Source organism: Scyliorhinus torazame, chromosome 21, assembly GCF_047496885.1.
Source record: "Scyliorhinus torazame isolate Kashiwa2021f chromosome 21, sScyTor2.1, whole genome shotgun sequence".
Classification (NCBI taxonomy): Eukaryota; Metazoa; Chordata; class Chondrichthyes; order Carcharhiniformes; family Scyliorhinidae; genus Scyliorhinus; species Scyliorhinus torazame.
Window position 1 is genome coordinate 22,981,910 of NC_092727.1, and position 7,408 is coordinate 22,989,317.

At 42.6% G+C, this 7,408-nt stretch overlaps 1 long non-coding RNA gene across 1 annotated transcript in view; it reads left to right on the forward strand.

The window, feature by feature from the left end:
- LOC140397960 (uncharacterized) overlaps window positions 1-6,393 on the forward strand; it is a 29,062-nt gene extending 22,669 nt beyond the window's left edge. Inside the window, exons 2-3 of the long non-coding RNA XR_011937351.1 lie at window positions 5,511-5,628; window positions 5,734-6,393. This is a non-coding gene — a long non-coding RNA (uncharacterized lncRNA). The remainder of the gene's footprint in view (window positions 1-5,510; window positions 5,629-5,733) is intronic.
- Window positions 6,394-7,408: the final 1,015 nt, after the last annotated feature.

Consider the following 7,408-nt stretch of genomic DNA (forward strand, 5'->3'; position numbering starts at 1 on the left):
CAGCGCCGGCCTAGCCCCTCAATGTTGGGGCTCAGCCCCCAAAGATGCGGAGCATTCCGCACCATTGGGGCGGCGCGATGCCCGTCTGATTGGCGCCGTTTTGGGCGCCAGTCGGCGGACATCGCGCCGTTTCGGGAGAATTTCGCCCAAGATCAGCCATGATCTCATTGAATGGTGGAGCAGGCTCAAAGGGCCAGATGGCCTGCTCCTGCTCCAAGTTTTTATGTTCTTATGTAAATGTCCCAGCAAGGGCAGTTCAAGGGCAATTAGGGATGGGCAACAAACACTGGGGCCTTGCCAGCGATGCACACATCCCATGAAAGATTGTTTTAAAAGATCTGACCTGAGAAACTTGGAATAATGACTCAACCTGGAAGAGAGTGTGTTCCAAGGTTTCCTGTCCCACTGGATCGAATGTCCTGGTGGATGAGGTAGAAAGGAGGAGAGCGAATCTGAATCTGCAAGAGGTCCTCAAGACCATCCAGACCAATGGTCAAAAAACTATGGGAGCAGATTGCATTGAGAATGGTATCTTTTTGCCACTAAATGTATGTTCAGCTGTGTGCCAGTAAAAGAACACAGAGCTCCAAATGACAGCACTGCCATTAATTCAGTGTTGCACACTAATGTTTGCTGGACGTGCCAATGCCTTCACCAATATGGCAGCCACCATGCTTCACGGCATTACCCCCAGCACTATTGAAAGGGATCATCGACGACCTACCTTTGATTGATTTCTTCTCACTGTCTATAGATTTCTACAAGCATTCGGTGCTTTTCACAGTTCGTTAAAGTTGTAAACAGTGAAGGGGAGTGGTGTGGCATGTGCTGAAGAGTGCATTCATGTATTGGGTGCCCTGTTGCTCCCTGAACAACACCATAGAGCTCAGGCAAAGGCCACTACACAGCCCAATTTTGTCACCTGCAGTCATGTAGGAAGGACATAATGCAGTGGCATCGTTTTCTGAAACTGTGTCAAACAACCTTGATTTGCAGTGATTTATTTATTCAGAAATATCTCAAAACAAAATTGATTCTGTTTCAAACTGCATTAGTTATTTTCTAGTATTATGTAGTCAGGTCAGTTTCATAAATATCAATAAACATTTCAGAGTAAACAGTTATTCCAATATCATGCCAAATGGTTAAATTTACCCAGATTCCACCTTACCTTTCTAAACTACAGGGAACTTAATCATGTTTTTGATCCCATGGCCAGTCTACCTTAATCCATTTTCCTAGCAAACAAATCTGATTGTAATGATACGTGATCTTGGAGGTGAGCTTCACAGTCAACTGGGGTAAGGCTCTTCTTTGTTACTGCTCTCAGAAATGTGGAAGTCCAACCGTGTTAGATCCAGAAATCCTCCTGCAAACATGTTACTTTTATGAATAACCTATTCCAGTAAAACAACAGCAATTTTGGTTTGGAGCTCATTCTAAAATCTGTTCTTTAAAGTAGCTTGTCACAATATAACAGTTTTCCATTCCTGGTAAAGAGATTTGTTCACTGATATTGAACAGTAACAGAACCATGCACATTCAGTTTGTGTCGTTGTATGCCATAATTAACGTAAGTGCTAAATGACTACAGGAAATAAGTATTTAGAGGCTTGTATCCTTTTCTCTTTTGTTGACTAAGAGATTTAGATCTTAAGAGCTGAAGAAAATGATCATCATTTATTGTTTCAAGAGATATTTTCTATGAGCGAAACTACATTTTCAAGGCACGTTGGAATTGTGCATGATGTGGTTGGTGTTGCTCAGCATAGATTGGTAACGCTTCATAATATTTGGTTTATTGGAATAATTGGGTCCTTCTCCAAAGCCTTCCTATTATCGGTGAATAGCAGAGATAAGGAAAGAAACAATGGACAAGATACATGTAAAGATAGTCCCAGATCACTGGCAATTGTCTGCGTTTTGCTATTGTCTATTGGCAGAGATGGCACAGAGGTTTTATTATCTTTGTTTTGATGATAAAATCCCTTGCAATTGGATCTGAAATCACTTTTTCTGAACACTTTATCAGAACTATTGGGAGGCAAGGTAGGACAGTGTTAGCACTGTTGCTTCACAGCGCCAGAGTCTCAGGTTCGATTCCCGGCTTGGGTCACTGTCTGTGCGGAGTCTGGACGTTCTCCCTATGTCTGCATGGGTTTCCTCTGGGTGCTCCGGTTTCCTCCCACAAGTCCCAAAAGACATGCACTAGGTAATTTGCACATTTGAATTCTCACTCCGTGTACCCGAACAGGCGCCGGAATGTGGCGACTAGGGGTTTTTCACGGTGACAGTGTTAATGCAAGCCTACTTGTGACAATAAAGATTTTTTTAAAAAAATTATTAATTAAAAAACTGTGAAAAAGGAAGGGACTCTCACTTCCTTGGGCTTTTTCTCATTTCCACTGGAAAACATTAGACGCTGTTCAAGGGACTCAAGTTAAAGTCTGTTGAATGGCGTGTTTAGCGAAGTGTTTCAAGGTGGCTGCAGTGCCGAGAAACATCCCGCTATCCAATGGCACTTTGCCTTTTTTCATGAGATTCTCTCCGGCAAGGCGAAGCTCGCCAGCAGGAAAGATTCTTCGCAGATCGGGCGCCATTTTGTCCTACAGCCTCTGTCTTATGGCCCTCCCTCCCTGCTTTTTTGACTCTCCCTCAACCACAACTTTGAGAAGGCCCTGGGAACTCCCCCTCATCCCTCTCTACCTAGCAAGGCCCCCTCAGGCCTGACCCCTGGCAATGCCAACCTGACAACTGGGCATCCTGGCACTGTCAACCTGGCAGTGCCAATGGTATGCCATCAGTTTCAACTGAGCACCTCAGCAGTGCCAGAGTGGCACTGTCAGGATGCCAAGCTGACAGTGCAAAGGTGCCCTGGTGTGAGGGGGAGTGCCAGTGTGTCACCCTGCCCTGTCCCCAACCACCCGGGTCTCCAATGGCCTGGGAGACTTCCGAGGTGCCGTTACACCTGATCCATGTTTGTGTGGACCAGTACTAATTGGCGCTCTGGTGCAGCCATTGAGTAGCGGGCACCAGGTGAATCTAGCGTCCAGGTATTTAAATGAGTCTTATGATCCAGATCTCTCCGGGCAGAGTCAGTTGGGTGACACGTGATTGGCTTGACATGGAGCTCGATTTGGGGCTTGCGCTCAATTAACCTGTTGCGCTTGAATCCGCACCGGATGCAATGGGGCTGCTGAATCGTGCCCATTGTCATATGACGTGGTCCAGTGTTATTCCTCCAATATCTCACCCTTGTATGGTTCTAAACAAGGAGATACATTGCAACTGAGCCAGTCATATTCCTACTGAAGTCGACAAACATGTTCTCTGGAGGCGGGCATCACTGAGTGTTAATGTTGAGTGGGATCTTGGGCTTATCTCAGCCCTCCATTTCCACCTTAGACTGGAAATGTTAAGGAACAATATAGCACCCCAGTCACAAAGTGGTGACTGAGATAATCGACACAGAATACGTGAGTCGAATTTGGGAACTTCTAACCTGCAAGGCCAGATATTCCTTTACCCACAAAGCCAACAGGTGAGCTGAGAAGAAGTTTTTGTATTCCGTCAAATCCCAATTCTTTGTGATTTATGAGTTGCTTGCTGTAAGAGTACAGTATCCTCTTTGCTGTGTTTAGCAATATGGTGTTATCACTATCTAACTAGTTAATACAGTTACAGCTCTGATGTGAGTCCAGTATTGGATACATTACTGCTTCAATATTCCCTTTGTGAGGACTTTCTTGTATTCGATTCTACTTTTCTCTCAGTCTTAAATCTACACAGTTGAAAAGTGTTCAGAATTGTACTATAGACCCCCCCCCCCCCCCCACACACACACACACATCTATTATTCATTGAATTCAAATGTTATTTTCAGTCCTCTGTGTTTTGTTAATTATTCTCTGTACCAACTAAACAATTTCTGAAGGAGGCTGTCCATGCATAACTTTGAGGTGACATGCGATGCATCCTAGAGAGGATTTCTCTTATTTTCACATTGGCTGGCTGGCAACAATTCAGTTCATGCCGAATATTAGAGGCTGAAAGGATTAAAAAGCATTGATGTGCCTATTTGCACACGATAACATTAACTTGTATTTATGTGGTGCCTTTAATGTAATAAAGCGGCCGAGTTCGTTCACAGGGAGATTATAAAACAAAATATGATAACACGGAACATAAAGAGGTATTAGGGAAGGTGAACAAAAATCTAGTCAAAGAGAGGTAAAGAAGTAGAAAGGGTTAGGGAAGTAATTCCGGAATTTTGGGCGGAGGCAGTTGAAGACTTGGCCAGCAATGGCGGAGTGGTTAAATTCAGGGATACCCAAGAGACCTGAATTAGAGGAGTGCCACTATCTCAAAGGGTTGTGGAGATGGAGGAGATGACAAAAACTAAACAATACTGGTAATTAGGTGAACAGGGTACCATTCACACTCCCAGTATATCAGATATAGGGGAGGCGGTGGTGTACTGGTATTGTCACTGAACTAGTAATCCAGAGACCCGAGGTAATGCTCCCGGGTTCAAATCCCACCACGTCACATTCAGTAACAATCTGGAATTAAAAGTCTAATGATGACCATGAAACCACTGTGAATTGTTGTAAAAAGCCATTTGGTTCACAAATCCCTCAGGGAAGGAAGTCTGCCTACGTGTGACTCCAGATTCTCAGAAAGGTGGCTGACTCTTAAACGCCTCCAAAATGGCCGAGCAAGCCACTCAGTTGAAGGGCAATTAGGTATGGGTAATAAATGCTGGCCCAGCCAACAATGCCCACATCCCATTAATTAATTTTTAGAAGTCCTTAAACCAACAATCTGTATGGCTCAATGCTATACTTGCTTTCCGAAAGGTGCAGCACAGTAATTTGGTAACACCCCTTGTCTGTTTTGAGGATAGCAATCCATTCTTCTCAAGTTATGGTGAGCACACATTACTCACTTGATCCTATTGGTTAAAAATCCATTGAAAATTCAAAACTTCAACCTCTGGTTCTGTTCATTTGGACTCGAACAGTGTTGGTCATTAAACAAAAGTTTCCTTATAATCCTGAACTCTTCTAAGAGACAAACAAAGGTACAATTATTTTTAAAATCTGATTAAAACATGTGGTTTCCTGTTTATTGCAGCCAGCAGATCATCAAATGCCACATTTGCTGACAACCTTTGTTCCCAGATCATCATTTGGCTATCTCAGATAATCACTGAATTTTAACATCAACACATACATTATGGTGCAGATAGCGTACTCAAAATTAAGCATTGGAAGGAGCAAAAGGACTGAGGAAATATTTAACGGATTGGAGGACACATTGTTAACTGCAGAAGCCTGCACCTGACCAGAAACTCAATGTTGGGGGGATAAGCGATGGTGTTTGTGGGGTCTGCGTTAAACAGAGCCCTCTAATCAGCAGCTGCCTTATCGGAAAGAAATGAAAGAAATCGGAAAGCATTCTGTATGGGGATCAATTTTTCTTATCTGTGTAGTTTTTGCCATTCACAGAAACTAGTGGTCATGCAGACTGATAACACCACCAGACATTCCGAATAGATGTTGGAATTGGTCCACAAGCTCTGTGGTTCCTGAAGTGGCCAACTGCAAGACCGTTAAAAACCACACGGTATGCATTCTTCATATTATTGTCGATGTTCAATGGAGTGTGTTGTTATTTCCAAATTCCAATAATAATTGACCAGAACTGTAATAAACTGTTAAACCCTTCCAGTCTGCTGTTATTCTCAATTGGAGACTTCTCAAGTCTAGACTGATGGCCATCGTTGGAGACTGCCTGTGCACGATAGTCCAATTCTCAACCACCGTCACAATGCACTATCAAATTGCCTGCAGATGGAACGAGAGTTAGCTTAAAGAATTGCTTCAATTCAGAATGGAGTTAACCTGACAAATACTCCACCAGATACATATTATAAGGTAATGGAAAAACAGTTCACGTCTTAAACAACATGCATGTCTTAAAATATTGTTCCTCAAGCACTTTCAGCATTCAGAATTTTCTGACAGCATTTCCTTCCATTTTCAGTGGAGAACAACTTTCACTCGAATTTAGGCAAGAGTAAAGGTCCATGTTGACTAAATTGGCCAGTTTACAACTGTTTAGTTTCACCCAAGTTTAAATATATATATTATATATAAACTTTAAGTTCTGGCATTCAGAATGCTAAACAATAAAACATGAACCCTGTTGGAAAATTTCTAAATATTAATTATAAGTCCTGGCATTCTGAAGCTTCCAAAGTCAATGTTTGTCACAATACGTTGTATCATCAAGTGTTCTTGAATGTTTTGAGTTGTGTTGTTATGAAATATACCAAAAGACAAGGGTTGCATTCAGAGAGAGAATTATGAATGTCTTGGACTTTCTGATGTGAAAGATCGTAATAAAAATAAAATAAAACATGGCAGAACCTTCAGGAAGATTTTGAAGAGGAATCAATTTTTATCACTGAGTGCTGAATCCCATTATTTCCTAGAACTCCAAGCTTATGGAACTCTTTCTCCACCTCAATTTTCCTCTCCGACTAATTGTCACCTTCATTAACTGCTACATTTTGTAATATTCTCCCTATTGTTTTCAATCTTGACAATAGGCCTGGATTCATAATATGGATTTCCCCACAAAATAAATAAGGCTTGTCAATTCAAGGTGGTCTAATGGGGAGGTGGTGATACAATGGTATCGTCAGTGGACTAGTAATCCAGAAGGGGCTGGTTTAGCACACTGGGCTAAATAGCTGGCTTTTAAAGCAGACCAAGGCAGGCCAGCAGCACGGTTCAATTCCCATACCGGCTTCCCTGAAGAGGCGCCGGAATGTGGCGACTAGGGGCTTTTCACAGTAACTTCATTTGAAGCCTACTTGTGACAATAAGCGATTTTCATTCAAGTCCAGGGTAATGCTCTGGGGACCAGACTTTGAATCCCACCATAGCAGATGGTAAAATTTGAATTCAATAAACAAATATGGAATAAAAGACTAGTGCTGACCACAAAAACATTGCCGATTGTCGTAAAAACCCATCTGGTTCACTAGTGTCCCTTTAGAGAAGGAAACCTGACGGCCTTACCTGGTCTGGCCTACATGTGACTCCAGATCCACCTCAAGGTGGTTGACTCTTAAATGCCCACTGAACAAGGCCAATTAGGGAGGGGCAATAGGTGTTGTCCTAACCAGCGACCCCCACATCCCATGAACAAATAAAGAAAATTATACCCAGAATTGAAATGATGCAAAAAAGTATCACTGATTTAAATTATCAATGAAGGAGCCAATATATTCCACCTTCTGCCAATTTCTTTCCCTGTGGTTACAGTTTGGGAACATAATCGCCGGGAATCTCCAAAACCGCAGCCAAGTTCTGAAGCCGGCGTGAAAAGCGACAGC